Source organism: Impatiens glandulifera, chromosome 1 (assembly GCF_907164915.1).
Source record: "Impatiens glandulifera chromosome 1, dImpGla2.1, whole genome shotgun sequence".
Taxonomy (NCBI): Eukaryota; Viridiplantae; Streptophyta; class Magnoliopsida; order Ericales; family Balsaminaceae; genus Impatiens; species Impatiens glandulifera.
The window spans coordinates 49983907-50007910 of NC_061862.1; the positions used below are offsets into that span (position 1 = coordinate 49983907).

A 24004-nucleotide genomic window follows, 5' to 3' on the forward strand; every position below is an offset into this window, starting at 1 on the left:
ATTAATTATACATTTTAATAACATAATAAACAAACAAAAAAAGATAAAAAAAAATTGTATGTCAAAAAATTTACAAAAATAAATAAAAGTGTATTTTAGTATTTAATTTAATAAATTTATTAATTTGATTAATTATTAGACAGGTGAGAGGATAATAAATTATTTGACACATAATTCAAATAAAGAAGGATTATGTCTTAATTATCAAATTAACAAAAACTAAAATGTGTAACAAATGGGCCCTAAATATGCATGCATTTATCTATCTGTCATTTGACATAGAGCGCAGGTTTGATTTTGCGTATTTAAAAACCAAATTTATTTACTTATTGATCAATTGTTTACCGACACAGAAAAACAACGTTGTACGGTCAAGGTCAGAAGAGCGAGAAATGGTGAAGAAGCATGTGGAGAAGAGAGGAGGCGGCGGCGGCGGCCCAGAAAAGTGACTGACCGACCAGGGCCCTTTGATGAATGAAAGAAAGCAAAGAGAAAGAGAAAGAGAAAGAAAAAGAGCAGGGTTATAAACAATGGAAGTCACTTGTCCCTATAATTTACGATTGGCTAACTCATCACTCACTTCTCTGGCCTTCTCTATCATGCAGGTACGCATATATATATCTAATGTATCTATCTATCTATCTAATCTGTATCTAATCTAGCTTTATTATCCTGCATATAAATAGATGGGGTCCCCAGTTAAAAAAGGGTTCTTTCAAGAACAGCCAGCGCCTTTACATTTCCGAACAGGTAATTAAACTTAATTGGATCTCCTACTTCTCTTTGTTTTTTTCATTTATGTACATCCTTTTATAATTAATTAGCTATATCTAAACCATGTGCTTAATTAATTTGATAAAATATACATAGCCTCATCTTAGCTAGCTAACTTTACTTTGCATGTCTCATGGTCGCTCTAGCCTCTTGGGTAAGGCTAGTTAGGCGGCCTAAGGCGCATAAGCTAGGCCCCCTCCCACAGCCACCAAAAATAGAGAAACACTAACAAGATTTGAAGCATAGGCCATTAGATGAATTTACTTTTTTAGTCTAAGGCATCAAAAACCTCGTGCCCAGACACTGGCTCGACTTCATCTTCTTTGGAACAAAGTCTTCACCATTTGACCAACAAGAGCCACCATCAGTCTTAGATGTTCATCGAAGCAGTTATGAAGTCTAGACTATGTTTCGATGATTATTAGATTGTCCACTTGAGATCAAATGTTAATCTAGAATTGACTACAATTAAGAATTTGGAGGAGGCACGGTAATTCAAATTTGGAGACCGAGCGAGCCACCAAAGGATTAAGACTATTGAGTTGAACTAGGAAGATGTTGTTTAATCTTGGGTTGAGAAACCCTAAAACTTTCTAACAACCTAAATTATAATAGGGTTGGTAGAAACAAACTTGAATGTAGTGCACCAATTTATGCTAGACAATGGATTAGATGGCTTGTTTTTGTATTTGTTCCAATGCTTTTAGCATTGAAGATAATAATGAAAAAATATTGTAAAACTGAAAAAGAGTAGTGATCATAATTAAATGATAGCTTTAAGAGATAGTTTGTCTAAAATTCTTTTATTGGTTGTCTAAAATTCTTTTATTGACCACTAACGTGTTCAGTCAAGATTTGAATTTTATTTGAGAATCACACTATTCAAAATTAAAATTTATATAGATTGTCCAGATAGTTATTTAAGTTAAATGTTGCAACATTCCAAATAAATCAAAAAAAAAAAAATAATAGTTTGTTTAAGCACACATTAGACAAATTTCCTCTATTATGTAGCTCCAACAAGTCCTTCAATTCTTCATCTATTGCATATTTACACGGACTCTATTTTAATTACTTTTGTGAAAAAGTCCAATGTTGACAAGAATTATAATGAAACTTTTTTTTTTGTTGGCATCCCAAAATTTAATGGTCTCCACTTTAGAATTAGTAAGCAAACTAAATATGTTATAATCTTAAGAGATTAAATGTTACTTTATCTTATTGTCTTTTGTTTGACGAAGAAATCTAGTTTTAGCTTATCGATGCACTATCTTACGTAACAATTAATTTCGGTTCACATGATGACTAGTTCTTAAAACACAACTCTATTTTTCGTAATAGTTTTATTTATCCATCTTCCTTCAAAGTGAGTTTGGAATACCAAGACCCTTGAGAGTTCTTATTCTTTTAGTATGAATATCATTATAAACTCAAAATGATGTGTTTCACATTGACTAGCACATGTTTCCTATGCGATAACAACAAGAAGAAGACAATTAAACACGATATGTTTCACTTCACCCTTGCTTTAATATTTTAACTCTACTTCAAAGTTTCCTTAACTATCAAATGATCATATCTCAATATTAATTGGGAAATTTTGGGTTTAATGGACAAAATAATGTTTTCCATCGTCATGGCTATCATGGCTGTAAATGCAAAAAAAAAAAAACATACATAAATAAATTAAGAAAAATCAACCTATAATAATTAGTATGCCTTTTTTTTTAATTAAAGGTCATGTTGTATTAAAATGATTTAATTAAATTAATTTATAAAAGCGAGGGGTGATCAATAGAAAGAAACTAACAAAGAAAAATGTGTTAGATTCCTATGAAATCATAGTAGTCTCATCTATGACAACCCCTTCATTTTTTTATCGAGATGAACATGCATAGAGATCCTCTCATTTCCAACAATTTTTTCCTTTAAATGTCATGCTTTATATTGCATTATTTCCAAATCATCCAATTAAGATCCAATAAATGTTTGACCCGACTATCTAGTTTGTTGTAATTAAAAGTCTACTACAAAATGTGTTATAACCCATTGGTAAATAAGAATACTACGGAGTAAGGACTAGATGTATGAGATGAGAAACTAAAACAAAATGTAGCATATTTTTTGGAAAACATATCAACTTTTATTTCAAAGAGACGTGAATGTGAAAGGCATTCAAAAGTTACGAGCAAAGAGAATCAAAGGAAAAAAAATAAGTAAAAAAAAAATTAAGCCCTATCATCTCAAATAAAGTTGTTAATCATTATATAATTGAATTATTGATAACTTAAGTCTCTTATTTCTATCTTGTTCTCACTTATTTGCTTCTGTTTGATTTCAAACCTTATATTGCGAAGATGATTAGCAAGGGTCGTTAACACAAATGTTTATTAATTTATTTAAGAAAAAGACTTATAAGAAAGTTTATATAACTCGGTAATAGAACACAAATCTCATTTTTATATGGTCATGAGTTCGAGCTTTAGTGACCTTTTAAATAAAAGATAACCAAAAGACGAGTCTAAAAAGTCTTGCCTAGACATTAGAAGAATCAAACCAAGATAACTAAAATTTATTTTGATAATTCGAAATATCTTATTTATAAATTTTATGAATAAAATACTAATTAATAGAGTTAAAAATTTGTTAATAACTTTCCATGTTTAAAGTTTTGTGTGTTACTTAACCAACGCATTTTCTATTGATTTTTTTTACCTTATACAAAAAGTAAAAATACATAATTGTTAGCATAAGAACCGTTACTGATATTTACATAGTTGGACTTGGGCGATTATGAGAGTCAAATTTAAGATCATCCTTTTATAAACGATATAATTAAAAAGGTGATCAAAATTTATTCCTCTACAAGTTTGCTATAATTTGAACACATCACTCTAAAAAATTTGACCTTTTAAAAGAAAAAACTTATATATTATATATAGGGGATAACTTGTTACACATTAAATTATAGCATTATTCCAATAAATAAATTTATTGGAATTTTGGCTTCTCAACTCTCTTCGTCTCTCTTCATATTATGTCTATCCCTATGAATTGAACTCTAGGAAGTATGAATTGATATATATCACTATATATATAAATGCTTGCTAGGGAATGAAGCATTTGCTTGTCATATTTCTACATTATTAATCTTATATCTATGTTGTTGTTTTAAAAAATTGGTTCCTAGCTAGTTCTGATATTTTGTTGTTTGTTTATGTTTTGTTTACTAGACTGATGGTAGTCTGCCAAACACACTTGTTATCATAAATTGTGATATTGTTAAACATAGGGTTGCTTCAGTTCAACATATCACACTGGTAAGTGTATCAATCCTGACATTGTAAAAATAATCATTCATTCTCTTTTTCAATGTTCTACCAATGAATTAATGTATGTTTTGGTTGCATGATCTTTGCAGTTCAATGAAAAGTCTAGTTCTCCATTTGTGAAGAAATTCAAAACAATAATTCATCCTAGAGAGGTATTAATTATTTTAATTGTTTTATATATTTTCATAATTAAAATATAGGGATGTTCTAAAATTAAACATGTTAATTTGAAATTATTATTTAGAGGCCCGATATTCTTGACATCTTGTTAGCCTTATCTGCAATATGCATTAATTATTCTAGATTGACATTATAGCCTTTCAGTTTTATAGATTGTTCTATAAATATGATCACTAGTGTATATATGTGTTGTAAAGATTCCAGGCCGCTATTATCCATAATATTATATATCATTTCATCTTCATTCTTTAAACACAAATCTTGATTGTATATGGAATCATCACAGGTGAATCGAATCAAAGAACTTCCTCAAAATAGAAATATTGTGGCCACTCACACTGACGGTCCAAATGTATGCATCTTGTTGCGTTCTTCTATATTTGAATTATATTGAGACACTTAAGATCCATTGAGTTTTTTCTATATCAATCTAAAGCATTCAGTTCATGTTCAGGTTCTAATTTAGAATGTTGAGAGCCAGCCACAAGCTGTGTATGGAGCCCGAAATTCTTGTCCAGATTTGGTACGTGATGTTGCACAATAAAATGTTGTCATGATACAATCATTTCTACACCTCTTATTATAAGTAAGATATAATCAATTTCTTTTGTCAGTCAATCAAGATTCGCCCTCAATAGAGTACAGAGCCGGCCGGTCTCGTCATTCACGCAATTCCCCCGTCCATCGATTGATCACGCGAGTACGCATCCAGTCAGCACATAGCGAATTAAAAAAGCGTTTTTAAGCGACCATTGGCTTCCGAATACCAATTGTTTGCTTTCCTTGTCTTTATGTATACATTCAGTAAGCATGGTATCCTTTCTATTCTATATAAAGCAATATCTTAGACTGAAGACTGAAAGCATGAAGTACTCCGGTTTCAGAGTTCGGAATCGTAGAAGGAGGTTAACGTAGTCAAGCCTTGCCTTGTGATGTTAGGGGAAAAAAGAATAGCATCACTTAGATCCTTCCTCCTCAGATTCATAGGCTGTCACTGTTCTAGACTCAGCTGTGGCACTTTCTTTCTCCATTAGGTAATAAGGTGAGAAATGTAAAGCTCAAATAGTATAGGTCGGATGTTTCCGTGAGCAGTAAGCAGCAGACTTCCCCCTATATATAAAAGGCAATCGAACAAAGAAAAAACTCTAGTTCGCGATTTGTTCGCTTCTATAGCGGTTCATAATTATTTAGAAAGAAGTAAATGTAAAGTTGTTCAATTGATCCACAAAACTAACACCTCTTAATACATTATTAATTTTCTTTTGTTTTTAACACTGATATGATGGGCTAAACTTTAATGTCTTCGATCGTTATTATGTAGTCATTTTAATCAATGGTATCAAAATATTTTTTAAATTACTTGTCCTATTTCATTAGTGTTATAGCCTACTATAATAAAGAAAGTTGGAGTGTTTTCAAGAATAGAGTGAAAACTGCTAAGAAAACAATGTTTTAATTTTGATCTAAACAAAACAACTAGACCAAAGATCCCAAAAAGCTTGTACCAGCTATAAGACATGTAAGATTCAACACTCTAATGCATATTAAATCCATACACAATGAAGTGAGCTTGTTTGTTGTTTGTGTTATTTTGAAATTTTATTGAGTTTTTTTAAAATATTTTTTTGATAAAAAATATTTCATAATATTTTTTTGTGAGTATAGTATAACCTAGTAGGATAATTTAAAGGGACAATTATGGTGCGAATCCTTATCGAGATATTGAGTAGTACTAACTTCTTAAATTGAAAAAATCATTAAAAATAATAAAAAAAAAATTATAAATACAAAGGTTTTCAAACGGATAGTAAGACCTCTTTAATTTTTTTTGTAAGTAGATGCATGACAATGCCATTTTTCTATTTAAAATATACATTTCATTAATATTAGACAAAAAAATTTATTTTATTGTTTTTGAGAATTCTCTTAGAGTTTTTTATGATTATTTTAATAAATATTAATTTATTTAAAAAATGTTAAATGTGATAATTTTGAAAAGATTAGTAGTTTTTGGTTAAAATATATTAATTTATAATAATAATTTTAGTTTTTGTAAATAAATAATATTTTAATGCTTTCATTAATGAATTGAATAATTTAGATGATGAGAGAGAATAAAATTATGTTTATTTATGATTTAGTCTAAGAGGGAAATCATCTAACAAATCCTAAGAACAGTAATTAATATTTTAAAAAATTGTGAGAGTAAGAAAGAAAATTACACAATCAAACATACTTCATAATTTCATTTAAAATGTTTTAATATTAAGTATTATATGTCAATATATATTTAATAATATTTTCATTATTTTATAATCTTAACAGTAAAATGTGTTCCTCCATAAATAAGAACTCATGCAATCAATAAAGAAATCTTAATAAAAAATATTAAGGCTTTTGCCTCTATTTTTTAATTTCGTCTGCTGAGTGCTTCTTACTTACATCGAAACCTTTGTGACAAATTCTATATTTTGAGCAATTGGTGTTTTATTTGTAATAAGAAAGTTATTTCTCTTCATATATCAGAAAACTCTTGTGATGTTCGATAATATTAAACTTTAGATCAACTGAAATCCCAAAAGTTATTATTCTTCGAAGCCAATGTTGCAGATCTTCGTGGACAAACTTTGTTCATACAAAATTTCTTTATCATCAATTGAAAAAATCTTAAGTATAAACAGTGTTCATTCCAAGGTTCATATTAGTTTTTTTATAAATATTTTTATATCATCAATCGATTATGGTGTATCGAAACACTATATCTCTCACATTTTTTTTATTCATGTCTAAATTAGAAGAGATTATTTAAAAAATAAGATTATTTCTAACTTTGAATAATTTAGATTCATAAATTCTTTGACGTTTTTTTATGTTATATCTGGTTATATATTCATGGACGTCTCTAAATTTAACGAAATGCTCCGGTCGACGGTTGGAGAACCGTTCATTGCACAATAGAACACGTTCTAGAGGGCGCACGACAACCGACCGAAGGCGTTGGAGGATGGCGGCCGACTTCCGATATAGAAGCGCGTTCACAACGAGAATCCGTGTCGTTTTTGTCGTTTGTGTCAATCGTGCCGATTGTGCCGATCATGCCAATCATGCCGACAATGACCCAAATATTCGATCCATAAACTATAATCGCGATATCTCCCGATTCCTCTAGTCAAATTGAAATTCCTTCAGACAGATTGTAAGGGGGAAAGAGACGCACCTATTGGAGAAATTTGAGATCATTCCGACGTTGGAAGCTCTGGCGGCGTTGATGTGTCAGTCGTGCCCGAAGTGAGAAAATAAATCTCCAGAGAAAATTTCTCCGGCGGCATTGATGTGCTTGTCTGGTGTTACCTTATTCAACATCTCGATTGATAATGGTTTTTTTGCATCCAAACATCAAAGGCGATATTCTTTAACTCCCGTAGTAAATCCCATAAAAAAAGCTTTCTTTCCTCGTGGATCCAACTTTGATTCATCTAAATGATAATATAGATGATTTCAATGATTTTACTTTGAACCGAAATAGGATTTAATGATATCGATTAGACTAGCTTTTACTTTTTAAAGTCTCCACCCAATTTTATCTTTAAGAAGTTAGGAAAATAAAATATTGTGCGTTCTCGAACGCGGATTAAAGAGATTCTGATTAAGGTTCGGGGCTTGGTTACACGTGAGAAAGAACAGCAATTATGTCTCTTATGACCAGGTCTCTATTATAAGCTCTTGGCCATTTTACAAAAAATATTTCTTTTACACTTCGTTTATTTAATCCACCATAGTACATGCGTCTAAAGATAAATCCAACCCTAATTATGCGACTAAAGGTTTGTATGAATCTTTTCCTAGGGCATGCGTTTAGGTTGTCATCATGGTATGAGAAAATAAATAGGTAAATCGAGATGAATACATGTATATGAAGGCGTGATCTCAATGGTACCTGAAAAGAATGAGATACATCAAAGTTAGGAAAAATAAATAATATTACAAACAGTGGCGGACCTACAAGGGGGCCTTGGGGGGCCCGGGCCTCCTCAACCTTAAAATAATTTGTTTTTATATATATATATATTTGACAAGTAACTCTTAGTCCAGTTGGCTTTGTAACTGGAAGTTAAACATGAGGTCAGGTGATCTTGCCCTCACCTTTAATTTTATCTATTACATTTTAAAATATAATTTATCTATAAACTAATTCATAATTATATAATTTGATTAAAATAATAATAGTATTTTTTATTTCTTAATTTTAAACTATTTCAAAAATTTATAAGAAAATATAAATTAATATTAATAAACAAGTTAAAATAGTTACATTGGTTTTGTTCGGTATTTAAATAAATAATTTGTTATATTATTTTTATATGCATTAATATTCTATAATCGTAATCTCGAGTGTCTATTCACTTGATAATATATGTTTATCACGTTTTTGTATTTTTGTTCTTATTTATATTTTTATTTTTTTTATATTTTCATAAAACTAGGCTGAAATCTATTAAATTAGATTTTCATATTTTTTTATATAGTTAGTTTTTTATGAATTTGTTTTTGTGTTGCATTTGATGAAAAATTTATTGGGAATTACAAGTGAGTTATCACTTTGCCTACAAAGAGGAGATCAAAATATAGTTCAAGCAATGTCATTGATTGCGAGTTCGAAAAATCAATTACAAAAATTTAACGAAAATGGATGGCATGATATATTGGACCAAGTTAACAGTTTTTGTCAATTACACTCGATCTCAATACTTGATATGAATGAGCATATGATAATTGATAGCAATGGTAGGCGAAGTGGAAAATGGAACTCATCATTAATCTTTATCATTATCGTGTGAAAATCTTTTGTCAGGTATAATAAATATTATTTCTTATCTATTAATAGTTATTATTTATTATCTATTAATAGTTGATAAGAAAAATTAAGTAAGTTAATTTTCAAACCGGCCATACATTACAAGTTTTGAATATTTATTCTAAATAATCAAAAAGGGAGAAATTAATAGAAAAATTAAGTAAGTTAATTTTCAAACCGGCCATACATTACAATTTTGAATATTTATTCTAAATAATCAAAAAGGGAGAAATTGATAGAAAAATTAAGTAAAGTTAATTTTTGGAACCGGCCAGAAAAACTAAACAACTATTAACTTCTATGTGCAGGAACAGATCGAATTGCACAAACCGGCTGGAGCCTCATAAACCGGCTGAATAAATCTTCAAAGAAATCCAGTTCCAAGTGATCAAGTCAAGATCAGAGGAACCGATTTCAACTTTCTCAGAGAGACCGGCTAGCAAAGATAAGTCCACATCCCAGCGGACTATACTTTGTAAGAAACAACCGGAAACTACACTCTGCAAAGATGACGTGATATGACGAAATAGACGTGTCTCGAAGGGAGATAAGATCCGACCAGAAGCATGCGAGGAAAGCAATGATGATTTACTGATCCGACTTCGACAACCGGAAGGTGCATGCCTGACACGTGTCCTAATCTGCAAACCGGCAACGTCATCTTTACTTGAGGAGTGTTTGCATGCTTGACAAGTGTTGAGGAAGGTGAAACGTACAAGCAACCTTCCCGCACTAGAGTGACGCTGGATTAACCAATCCCACGGTGAGAGAAGAAAGTAACCGTTGGGATCATCCTTACTATAAAAGGAAGACGAAGCGACCTCATTAATGGCGACACAAGTTACGAAAATCTTAGAGAGATAAAGAAATCTTACGCGCGATCCAAAACCGTTGTGTCATTAACCGGAAGCTTTGTTTGTGTGTGTTTGTGTTGTATTTGTGTATTACATCAAGAGTGAATTGGTGTAACTGGCGAGTAGCGAGTTGGGCTCGACCGGCTGTGTTATTGTTGTAACTTTGAAAGTTAGTGGAGATCCTTCTCATAACACAAGATGAAGGGGTGACGTAGGAGGGTTTGCTCCGAACATCCATAAAAAATCTTGTGTCGTGTTATTTCCTTCATTTACTGCTTACTCATCTAACCTAACCACAAACCAAAATCAATCTTACTCCTTATATCAAAAACCGGTCCACTCATATTTCTAAAACTGACTCCTCCTAAACATCATCTAAGTCGCATACGTTGCTTCAGACTGAAACAGACATTTCCGCCCTTGAACCCGGTTCAAGAGTCTGTGACAGTTTGCGAAGTGTTGAGAACGGTTATAGTCTCTAACCGGACTATCACCAAAGTGTTGTGTGTGTTGTAAGAGGCCACCCTTCCTAAAACCGGAAACACCCCGGTTCTCCAAGGGCGTCCCCGATCCCAACAAGTTGTATCAGAGTCAGGTTCTTAGCACACAAGCAACCGAAGAAGATGGGAAGCATGACCCACATCGACAAGCCACCAATTCTAAACAGTGAATCGTTTAGAAGTTGGAAGAAACAGATGTATCTACATCTGATCACGTTGGATGATGAGATGAGCCGAGTCCTGAAAGAAGGGCCAATCAAGATCAACAAGGAGTTAGACGAATGGACTACTGAAGATCGAAGACGGAGTAACCTGGACAACCATTGCATGAGGCACATCTATAAAGCTATAGATGATAATACCTTGAACAAAATATCAGCCTGCAATAATGCAAAGGAAGCCTGGGAAACGATCATTCATATCCATGAAGGAAATGAAAGAACAAAGGAGATCAAAATCTTGGTGGCTACACAAAAATATGAAAACATCAGGATGAAACCGGGGGAAAATATGAAGGAGTTTAGTAACCGGTTCACCAGTGTGGTCAACGAGCTTCAAACACTCAGAAAGAAATACGACAACCATGAAGTAATCATCAAAGCCTTAAGATCACTGCCGAGCACATGGGATATCAAGATCATGGTGATGAGGGAATCAAGCAACCTCGGGCAGATGAAATTGCATGATGTATTTAAGGATCTAAAAGCCTACGAGTTCGAGATTAAGTCTCGGATCGAAGATGAAGCATCCATGTCAACCGCAACCAGAGCTTTGGTTACATCGGTGGAACCGGCGGTCCAAGTATCAACCGTTCCGGCTCTAGTCAAAAACGCTGATCAGATCAGTGAAGATGTGATGGCGATGCTAGCTCAGAAATTTGGGAGATTCATGAAGAAGAATCAGCATCCATCTAACAACAACTTTAATTATAATTATGTAGATAAATCAAATAAAAGATGTTATAACTGTGACGGTTTTGGACATTTCAGGTCAGAATGTAGAAAGCCATGGAGAGACGATAGAAAACCAGAAGGCAACTATCAAGGCAACAACTATCAAGGCAACCGGAATCAGGGTAACAATTACCAAGGGAACAACTACCAGAGAAATGACAACCAACGGAACGACTACCGGAGAAACGACGATCAGCATGCCGACGAAGGGAAGGAAATTCAGAAAGCACTCATTGCATCCGACGGTGGAAGCGAATGGGCGTACTCCGACAACGAAGATAATGAAGAAGGGGTAACATGCTTCATGGCGAACGACGAAGAGGTATTTGATTTCTCTTCTGATGAGTTTACTAAGGAAGATTTGATTTCTGCACTCAACGAAATGGTCACTGAGTTCAGAAATATATCTGCATACATACCGATTCCGGTAGAACTTAAAACCGTAGAGTCAAGTAGTATCGCTGTTAAGACATGCGAAACCGCAATGTATGAACCGGATGAACTATCCTTAGATAATGAGGAGACAGTTCAACCGGTAACTGAAACCGATGAACGAGCACTGTATGTTATGGCTGCGTGGGAGAGATCTCGTCAAGCCGTAAAACAAATGTGCAATTATAAAAGACACCCTAAATGTAGATTTGGTATCGGTTACGAACAAAACAAACAAAACGACTCAAAACAACCTAATGGGATGAAACTCATAAAAGACAATCTTCCATTCATAAGATTTGTCAAGAGTTCAACAACCGAAAATGAGGAAAAACATAATCTAAAACCGGAAGAAGAACTAAAATATGTAAGTCCGACTGAATTAGAAAACTGGCTTCATCTTGAGAGAAGGAAAGCCAACCGGAAACAAAACAAAACGAGCAGATCTAGGTCTCAAAGACACTCATCACCACAACATAAGGCATTTTTGAGCAATGGTCAAAAAGTTAAGCCAATCATTATAAGAACAGATACCGGGAAAGTGATCCGACTTATTCAAGTCTGGATCCCAAAGGGACTAATCAACCATGGACCCAACTAAATGTGGGTACTAAAAAGGTGTAAATAATTTTCTTTTGCAGGTTAGGAGAAGCAACCGACTAAAGAACTCGGAATGGTACCTGGACAGCGGATGCTCAAGACACATAACCGGTAACGATGAGCTACTAACCGACATCAAATATGAAATCAGAGCAGTCATAACATTCGGTGACAACTCGAAAGGTAAAACCGTGGGCAAGGATAAGATTGTCCATGGTAACCTATCCATAAATAATGTATTACTGGTAGAAGAACTGCATTTTAATCTATTAAGTATAAGTCAAATGTGCGATGTGGGTTATAAAGTTGAATTCCATAAAAATGCATGTTTAGTTAAGAATCAGCAAAATGATATCCTTTTAACCGGTAACCGAATGGGAAATATTTACAAAGTCAACTGGAAAACTGATTTTTAAAAACCTGTGTGCATGATAGCCGGAAGTGATCCAAACTAGCTTTGGCATAAACGGCTAAACCACTTGAATTTCAAAACAATAAGCTTTATATGCTCTAAAGAACTAGTTCACGGTTTTCCAAATGTTAGGTTTTCAAAAGATAAAGTATGTGATGCATGTCAAATGGGTAAACACATAAAGTCATCTTTCAAAAGTAAAGGAAATTATCAATCTGAACGGTGTTTAGAACTTTTGCATATGGATCTGTTTGGTCCGGTTAAAGTAACCAGTCTAGGAGGCATGCATTATACTATGGTAGTTATTGATGACTATTCTAAATTTACTTGGGTAACGTTTCTAGCCTCTAAAAATCAAGCAACTCCAAACCTGATCAAATTGATTTTGAGAATACAAAATAAGAAATCTATTCGAGTAAACAAAATCAGAAGTGATAGAGGAACTGAGTTTATAAATAGCAGATTAACCACTTTTCTTGATGATTCCGGTATTAGACACGAGTTTTCTAGTGCCAGAACTCCTCAACAAAATTGTCTGGCTGAGAGAAGAAGCCGAACTCTCAAGGAAGCCGCAAGGTCAATGATAGCTGATTCGGGTATTGCTCAAAAGTTTTGGGCTGAAGCTATCAATACCGCATGTTACACTCAAAATTGGTCTTTAGTAACTAAACGATTTTCCAAAACCCCTTTTGAAATATACTATGATCGAATTCCAAACATACGGTATTTTCGAATTTTTGGTAGCAAATGTTTTATTCACAACAACGGCAAGAATTACTTGACCAAAGCAATGCTAAATCCGATGAGGGAATAATGTTGGGATATTCAGTTGTAAGTAAAGCCTATAGGATATATAATACTAGGACTTTAACAATTGAAGAAACAACCAACGTTGTTTTTGATGAATCGGTTGAACGAAACAATTCATTACCCTTCGACCTTCACAACAGAATGGAAAATTTCAATATCTATTCTGATGATGAAGACGAGGATCCGGTTTTTAGACGATTTGTCAATGACCAAGCGGTTGATGCTGAACCTCAGCCTGCTCAAGCTGCCTTACCGTAGAAAGTTGACTCTTCAGTTTCGACTGAAGAAATCGGTCGGTCTGACTCTGCTCAGCCTACCGATCAGTCTAACCTTGATCAGTCAACCGAAAGCTTGATAGACACGTCTCGGATAAACCTCAGAAGGAATAAAAATCATCCTCTTGAACTAGTAATAGGTAATCTATCCTCACCCGTCCGAACTAGGCAACAAAATTTGGAACACTATGAAAACTCCGCTTTCATATCACAAATTGAGCCGAAAAAGGTGGATAAAGCATTGTAAGATCTCGATTGGATCCTAGCAATGCAAGAGGAATTAAAAGAGTTTGAGAGAAATAAAGTCTGGTACATAGTCCTTAGACCGAAAAATAAACCGGTTATAGGAACACGATAAGTATTCAGAAATAAACTCAATGAAGACGGATTAGTTACGAGGAACAAGGCCCGGCTAGTGGCTCAAGGCTACAAATAGGAAGAAGGCGTTGATTTTGAAGAATCATTTGCCCCATTAGCTAGACTTGAGGCCATTAGAATATTTTTAGCATATGCAGCTTTCAAAAATTTCAAAGTTTTTCAAATGGTTGTTAAAAGTGATTTTCTAAACGGTAAAGTAAATGAAGAGGTATATGTTTACCGGTTAAACAAAGCCCTTTACGGTTTGAAACAGGCTCCAAGAGCCTGGTACGATACATTAACACAATTCCTATTTGATCACAAATTTACAATAGGCTCAGTTGACAAAATACTTTTCAAATTTGAGAGAAAGGAACACATATTACTTGTTCAAATTTATGTCGATGATATTATCTTCGGATCAACCGATCCAAAACTATGTGATAAGTTTTCAAAAATGATGACTGACAAATTTCAAATGAGTATGATTGGAGAAATGAGTTTCTTCCTAGGACTTCAGGTTAAGCAGATTGAAGCCGGAACATTCATAAGCCAACCAAAGTAAATAGCCGAACTATTGAAGAAGTTTGGAATGGATACATGCGGCGAGGCGGCTACACCAATGAGCCCTTCCGTAAAATTAGACAAAGATGAGGATGGTCAAGTCGTTGACATCACAACATATAGAGGAATGATTGGATCATTTCTTTACTTAACAGCCAGCCGACCTGACATTTTGTTTTTGGTTGGAGTATGCGGGAGATTCGAAGCCAATCCAAAGCAATAATATTACACAGCGCCAAAAGAATATTAAAATATCTGAAGGGAACTCAAGAAGTGGGACTTTGGTATCCAAAAGACTCAAGTTTCAACCTCATAAGCTACTCAGACGCTGATTACGCAGGATGCAAGATCGATAGAAAGAGTACAAGTGGTACCTGCCAGTTTTTGGGTGACCGACTAGTTACCTGGAGTAGCAAGAAACAGACCTCAGTTGCAACATCAACCGTAGAGGCAGAGTATATAGTAGCCGGAAGCTGCTGTGCACAACTCCTCTGGATCAAACAACAACTAAGGGACTTTGGCGTAGTTGCCAAAGAATCACCAATATTCTGTGACAACACCAACGCGATAGCAATTACATACAATCCGGTGTTGCACTCAAGAACAAAGCACATTGATATAAGACACAATTTCATCCGGGAGCATGTTCAGGAGAAACACATCCGGTTGGAATACGTCTCGACTGAGCAACAAGTAGCTGACATCTTCACCAAACCGCTACAGGAAGCTAAGTTTTCTCATTTCAGAAATATTCTAGGAATTACCGATGTTAAGTAACTTATATCATGATTGTGTATGCATATTGCTTATATACATAATAATGAGAAACCGGGATATGTGTTCAGGGAGAAGCTCTCGCTTCTCAAACCATATTCAAATAGGCCATTGAAAATTCAAGGATGCTAATCGGGAGGAAGTCTCCGGTTATGCCTGATCACTTCATGATGTCAAATCGCGTGTATACTTACTATAAGGTGGAAATGACTTGGTGAAAGTGGATATACTTAACCCAAAGTTGAATAAATGTTGATGTGACTCAACATTTCTTCACAATCGGAACAAAATATCCAACTAAAACCGGTCATGGAAAACCGATTAGTACAAATACACTCTAGTTTCGATGGACTGAATGGTTAACTTGGGACAGCCAACCGCGTTTTCATGCATACCTTGAGAAATGAAGCCTGTAATAAATAAAAACAGTCTACCGCAATCGAGATGATGACATGTGTCCATCATCAAGAGAGGGAGACTCACATCTTGTCAATAGATTTTTGTAATCATGAATATCTTAAGTAATAATTAGTTTTGCATTGGAAATAAACATTATACACTTCAACAAGTTAAAGCCTATTAACTAATTGATGACATCATTGAGCATGCTTAACCTATTGATCTAGCCGAACCCATGGCTATATAAATCACCCTCAAATCCTCACAAATCTTCACAAAATTCACTATTCACTAGCAAAGAAATTTCTATTGGCCGATTTCAACTCGATCTACCAATACGAAGATCACGATGTAAAGGAAATGTTCTTGGCCGTTGAAAGAAGCGGGCTAAGAGGATTTCTGGAAAACAGATTCATTCTCGACTACTTAGTAGTCGATGAATTCTTCTAGACCGCAAAGGAAGTGCATCGAGATATAATCGTTGCACGAGTTTACGGCCAGTCCTTTCTATTCAGCGAAACGGATTTCGCTGAATACTGCGGTTTGCCCACTGAAAGGGTAACCGATTTAACCTACTCCCCGGTGACCATTGAAGAAATGTGTCATCGGTTCTCCAACTCTAACATCCCGGTTAGACCCTGGGGTGCTAAAAGCCAACTCTCTCACAAGTACCAGCTTCTTTGTGAGATTATGGGAAAGTCTATTCTGGGCAGAGAGAAACGTTCTTACTACACCCAAAGGCTTTTCGAGATGATGATCGCTGTTACGGTTGGGACACCGGTAAATTGGTCTTGGATCATCTTCAGCAACCTGAAGAAGATGCTTCTTTCAAACAAAACCGGCTACGCTTCTCAGCTAATCAGTTTTTGTGCCAGTCTGGATATCCACTCCGGACCCTTTGTCACTCTCCATCCGAAGCACGTGCTCACTAAGGAGAGAGTCCAAGAGCTGATCGACCGGTGGGAAGCAGCTAAGGCAAAGAGGAATCAAGCGGCTGGGTCATCTAATGTTTAAATCATATCTCATCTCCTTATCTTTTCCCAAACCGGTAATTTTGCTGTACTACCGGTTTGGTACCTTGAATTAATGAAGATCATTTCTTTCCAATTCAGTCAAAAATCAAAGAAATCCTAAAGTAAATGACCAACATTAAATGCGTCGTATCAAACCAAATCAAATCACTCTTGGAAACAGAAATATCTGCTTTCAAGAAGCATGCCTGATCCGATTTGACTAGACATACTCTTATCCCCTTGAAAATTGATAAAACATTTATAACCAGACATAAACGGTCTGATTTTTCAAAATATTCTCATTTAATGCACCCAACCGCTCAAGCTATAAAAAGGGCTCAATCCTTCATCTTCAAACACGCTTTCATTACTCTTCTCTCTCTAAAGCTTGAAAGCTCAAAGAACTCCTTTCGATTATCATTCCCACACTTCTCCAAAATGACTGTTGAACTAAGAAACTCAATCGTAGTCAACTTCGAAGAAATAAAAGATGGCCGGTTTCACGATACTATCTTTCAACCGATCATAGAATCGGGGCTTCAAAACATTCTTGAAGGCTCAGACACCATCCTCGTCGAGGAGGTGTGCGAGTTCTTCAATAATGGGCACATTCTTGATGATGGTAGTATAAGGACCATCATTGACGGAAAATTTCTTCGGCTTACCGAAGAGCATTTTGTTGCTTTCTTCAACCTTCCAACCGAAGGATTCTCTAACTTCCCAACGCCATTCTTTCCGGCTAAGGAAGACTTCGGCTATATCTTCTCCTGTTCCATCGAATCGGTCGACGACCACGGGAAGAAAAAAAACTCGCTCCTCACTACCAAGTCTTTCATGATTTGGTTCAGCGGTCTATCATGGGCCGAATACCCAACCAAAACTATAACCGGGAGGCTTTCGACACCATGATAGCCATCATCCGCAAATCATACATCAACTGGTCCTCATACCTCTTCAACAACTTGAAGCAGCTCATAACCACTCCAAGAGGAAGGATCGGTTTCGCTCCACAAATCTCTCGATTTTTGGAGACTCATCACCGCAACCTCGGGCCCGGTGTTCCTGTTGGACCGGCCAACACTCTGACTCTATCCATGCTAGATAGATGGATATCGAGGATTGAGAAACGGACACCCGACAACACCGTGACCAAGTGGCTTTTCAGAATGCTAGAGGGGGATTGGATCGATCTAGATTAGATTGTCTGTTTTCTTTCCGATTTTTGGTCATTTTGTTGTACGACCAAAAACCGCTTCACTACTCTTTGCTTCGGACTTATTTATAAAATTTTCTAATTTTTAAAGTCTCCGGTTATTCACAATATTTTTCTTTCCAGTTTTGACTTCAATAAACATAAGACTTCATGTTAAACGAAACTTCCGGTTAACAAAGTTTCCGGTAAATCAAAATCTCAAACAAAACCTGAAAAGTTTGAAAAACTTACCGCCCACGGTTTTACCGCACAAAATTTACCGCCCATTGTTTTCTCCGCATTTACCGCCGAAAGTTACTGCAGTAACTTTTGGTGGGAAAATTGGCGCCAAAAACATAACCAAGTGACGGTTCGTCTTCCAACCGTTCGAAACTGCCTCCTATATAAGTTCAAAACACTTCATTTTCTACACAAACTTTCTCTCTCTAAAATCTCAAAATCTTAAAAATCTCTCTAACTTCCGTTCATCGCTGTTCTTCATCTTTTTCATTCACAAGATCAACATGGCTCTAGGTAAAGCACCATTTCAATGGATATTGCAGGTCGATTTCAACGACATCGACGAACACGCCGGGGAGGAAAACAAGGTCGTGCTGCAATCGCTGAGGGATGCGGGATTGGAAACGTTTCTCTCTGGTCCGTTCGTCGTGCACCAGACGGAGGTCATGGAGTTTCTAGCGACGACGACTCTAACAAAGAGGAAAGTCTCCGCCACCGTCAGCGGCAAAGAGGTTAACATCACTGCGAAGCTTTTCTCTGAAGCACTCGGTTGGCCAAATACCGGGTTGGACTTCAAGACAAGCCTAACCGATGCAGAATCCAACGCGGTCCGGTTGGTAATATCGGCTGACGACTAGGATCTGGTGACTCATTCAAGCCGGAAGAACAAACTCAAACCGGAGTTCAAATGGTTGTTGAACATAATCTCTCGTTCACTTCAGGGAAGAGGAGGTAACTTCGATAACCTGACCAAACTCAAATTGAAAATGATGATGGCGATTGTCCGCGGTGACAAGATAGATTGGGGAGCCGTTATATTCGAACAGTTCTGTGAAATGGTAATAAATAAGGATGGCCGGGTTCAGACCTTCGCAATGCAGATTGTAAAAATTCTTGAGTTCCTTAATGTGGAACTTGGTGAAGGTGAACCGCTCCCACCCGCTAACATTCTTACCTTTGAGCCAATGAGCAAGAAGACTGCCAAAGCGGTCAAGCCGAAGTCCTCCAGAACGAAGTCCTCAAAAGGAACAGGTTCATCCACTCTTGTTGGAGAAAGCTCGAAACAAGAAGATCCTAAGGGGAAGGCGGTTCAAGTCGAGGCCTCCCAGAAGAAAAAGGGAAGGAAGAAGTCATTCGCAAAGAAGAGCTCCAACAAGCCGGCTGACTCCAAGAAAACTATTTCCTCGTATCATTCGCCAAAGAGAACCGGAGACGTCTTTCAGCCTATTCCCATCAAAACCGTTCATCCCATCCATGTCGACTCTCCATCACCAAGGCAAGCCGAACCCTCGGGGAGCCAAGAAACCGAGTCAACATCAAAGGAAGCAGTAGAGGTTAGTGTTCACTCTGAAAACTCCAAGTCTCCGAACAAGAAAATCGATGAGGTAATGGCCGACGTAGGTTTAAATATCTCAGAAGTCATTGTGGACGTAGTCCAAAATATTGTTAAGGAAATCGAAGACGATGTGTCAAGTCGTCTTAAGCCAGCTGATCAGGTTGAGATACCTGGTCAAAGTGAAATCCATTCGGTCGAAGAGACGGCCAAAACTGAAAACATCACCCCTCCGGCTCAGGAGGGAAATACTGAACAAAAAGAACCATCCGGTTCGGCGGGGAACAAGTCCGTTCCAATCGATACAACGCTCCAATCGGCCCAAGATTGGCCAGCTGATTCAATTTTAACACCTGAAGGTCCAATTCAGGTTAACAAAGGCAAAGAAGTTTTACTTGAAGATTCTGCGGTAAAGGGAAAAGGTTTTATGCAAACCGGTTCCCAACCTGAGATTATAACCGAGGCCGAGGTCCTCATTTCAGCAGAAGAAGAGGAGGAAATGTTTGAGAAACTCCTTCTGGATATGAACAAAGATGCTGGTGAGTTGATATCACCATACCACTTATGGGTCAAGCTCCATTGTGAGACAAAGCTATCACACATGATCCCAGAAATGAGCGGTAATAAACATTGGGAAAAACTGTTGGAACTTGAAGAAGTGGCTCTCAAGCTTGCGGGTACCAATGTTATTCAAGCCGCATTCAGCAAAACCGCGGTGATTCAAGAATGTGCCCGGTTACATGCAGTAGAAGATGCACTAAGAGAGGCAGAAGGAGGAACTTTAACTCCAATCAAAGCGAGAATGTTTGAGCGGTTTCACCTAGTGCGGGAAAAACTCATTAAAAATATTGACCGACTCGAAGCAGAATGGAGGAACGATTGCAGACATCACTTAACCCATGCTGACCTATATCAAAGCAAGCCTTTCTTTGCTACCGGAGAGACCTCCATGACAGCAGAAAACCGGGGCAGCGACCCTCCTCAGACTGATAAGGCTCCGGAACTTGAGCAGGTAAAGCAAATGGTGATCGATACAATCATCTCTTGCCTTGGGAAATATAGCATTGCAACCGATGAGAAGATTGCAACCGTTGAAACTAATCTGACAAACATTATCCGGGGATCCGTTCAAACCTAGATTGCCAACATTGCTCAAACATCGATCAAGTCGATGATAGTTGAAACCATGCAAACTTCAGTCAAGTCATTGATCGCAGAATCCATCCAAACCGCAACCGCTCCTTTGGTAGACATGATGCAGGTTATGGCCGCTCAGATTGGGGAGCTGTCCAAACTCCAAGTCAACAATACTCAAGCGCAAATCAATTCTGATGCCAAAACTGCAAAGAGACTTCAAGACGAAGAGAGGGAAAGGGAACAGTTAAGGAAGGAAACTGAGGAGAAAGACCTTGCTCTTGCCAAGTAGTGTAATGAGGAAGAACAGGCAGCTCTACAAGAACCCATACCGGCTCAACCCTCGCACGCTATGAAGACAAGGAATAAGAACAAGCGAAAATCGGTTGCAGAGGTGATGAAGCGAGCAGAACGAAACAGTCGAAGAGTGATCGAACCGGTCGGTCTAAACGAAGAACCTCTTGACGAAGAAGAAGAAGAGGACCTCGAAGAACTCAACCGGCGTAAGAAGAAGGCATTCGAAATTTCAACCGCAACCCAAGCTCCAGACCAATTGTTGCTCAAACGTCTCGCCCACCAAAACCAGCTAGTGGCGGTTTTGGATTCGGCAAACGAACTCCCGACATCTTCAGTGTATGGGCCGGCTGGCAATTCGATGCTGAACGAAGAGAAAGAGAATGGCAGGCATGAGAAGCGGAAGAAAAGAGGCGGAAGGAAAAAGAAATTGAAAAGGGGGACCATCCAAACCTTAGTTTCTTTTATTCCTTAAGAACAATTTATATATGTTATGTTTTGTTTCAGAACTCAGTAGTTTTTATCATACTTTGAAGTAATTAACTCTCTAAGTATCCTTTGAAAAATCAAAACATGTTTTGAAATTTTTTTTAAACAGAAAAACATCAAAAAGGGAGAAAGTGTTAAACAGATTTTTCAAACCGGCCATACATTACAAGTTTTGAATATTTATTTTAAATAATCAAAAAGGGAGAAATTGATAAGAAAAATTAAGTAAGTTGATTTCAAACCGGCCATACATTACAAGTTTTGAATATTTATTCTAAATAATCAAAAAGGGAGAAATTGATAGAAAAATTAAGTAAGTTAATTTTCAAACCGGCCATACATTACAAGTTTTGAATATTTATTCTAAATAATCAAAAAGGGAGAAATTGATAGAAAAATTAAGTAAAGTTAATTTTTGGAACCGGCCAGAAAAACTAAACAACTATTAACTTCTATGTGCAGGAACAGATCGAATTGCACAAACCGGCTGGAGCCTCATAAACCGGCTGAATAACACTTCAAAGAAATCCAGTTCCAAGTGATCAAGTCAAGATCAGAGGAACCGGTTTCAACTTTCTCAGAGAGACCGGCTAGCAAAGACAAGTCCACATCCCAACCGGACTATATTGTGTAAGAAACAACCGGAAACTACCATCTACAAAGATGACGTAATATGACGAAATAGACGTGTCTCGAAGGGATAAACGAAGATAAGATCCGATCAGAAGCATGCGAGGAAAGCAATGATGATTTACTGATCCGACTTCGAAAGCCGGAAGGTGCATGCCTGACACGTGTCCTAATCTGCAAACCGGCAACGTCATCTTTACCTGAGGAGTGTCTGCATGCTTGCCAAGTGTTGAGGAAGGTGAAATGTGCAAGCAACCTTCCTGCACCGGCGTGACGCTGGATTAACCAATCCCACAGTGAGAGAAGAAAGTAACCGTTGGGATCATCCTTACTATAAAAGGAAGACGAAGCGACCTCATTAATGGCGATACAAGTTACGAAAATCTTAGAGAGATAAAGAAATCTTACGCGCGATCCAAAACCGTTGTGTCATTAACCGGAAACTTTGTTTGTGTGTGTTTGTGTTGTATTTGTGTATTACATCAAGAGTGAATTGGTGTAACCGGTGAGTAGCGAGTTGGGCTCGACCGGCTGTGTTATTGTTGTAACTTTGAAAGTTAGTGGAGATCCTTCTCATAACCTGAGAAGAAGCGGTGACGTATGAGGGTTTGCTCCGAACATCCATAAAAAATCTTGTCTCGTGTTATTTCCTTCATTTACTACATACTCATCTAACCTAACCACAAACCAAAAGCAATCTTACTCCTTATATCAAAAACCGGTCAACTCATATTTCTAAAACCGACTCCTCCTAAACATCATCTAAGTCGCATACGTTGTTTCAGACTGAAACAGATATTTCCGCCCTTGAACCCGGTTCAAGAGTCTGTGACAGTTTGCGAAGTGCTGAGAACGGTTATAGTCTCTAACCGGACTATCACCAAAGTGTTGTGTGTGTTGTAAGAGGCCACCCTTCCTAAAACCGGAAACACCCCGGTCCTCCAAGGGCGTCCCCGATCCTAACAATAGTTATTATTTATTATTTAATGTTAGGTTGTTGACTTGATTATGCAAGAAATGAATAATCGTTTTTCAGAAGTTAATACATAATTACTTGGTTGCATATCATGTCTTCATCCTAGAAATTCATTCTCCAAATTTGATATTTGTAAACTCATTCGTCTTGCCAAACTTTATTCCGAAGATTTAACAGGCAGAGATTATTTATTTTTGAAACAACAACTTCGGGCTTACTTATTTAATTTGCGGGATGATCCTCAATTTTCTTCAATTGAAGATTTGAGAATTTTTGCTCAGAAATTGGTTGCAACAGAAAAAACATATAGTCTTTCCATTGGTTTATCGATTGATAGAGTTGACTTTAGTTTTACCAGTTGCAACTGCATCCGTTGAAAGATTATTTTCTGCAATGAAAATCGTGAAGACTGATTTGCGTAATCGAATGGGAGATGTATGGATGAATGATAGTTTAGTTGTATATGTTGAGAAATATATTTTCTCAACAATTGAAAATGAGCTAATATTGCAATATTTTCAACAAATGGAATCTCGTAGAATAAATTTGTCTTCTTTTGTACCGACTCATGGACAAGAATAATTTAGTAATTGTGCTTATTAGTATTTTGTAATTGTGTTTGTTAGTATTTT

The 24004-nt window shown here is 36.5% G+C and overlaps 1 pseudogene; it reads left to right on the top strand.

The window, feature by feature from the left end:
- Nucleotides 1–474: 474 nt before the first annotated feature.
- LOC124921327 overlaps nt 475–24004 on the top strand; it is a 44149-nt pseudogene continuing 20619 nt past the window's right edge.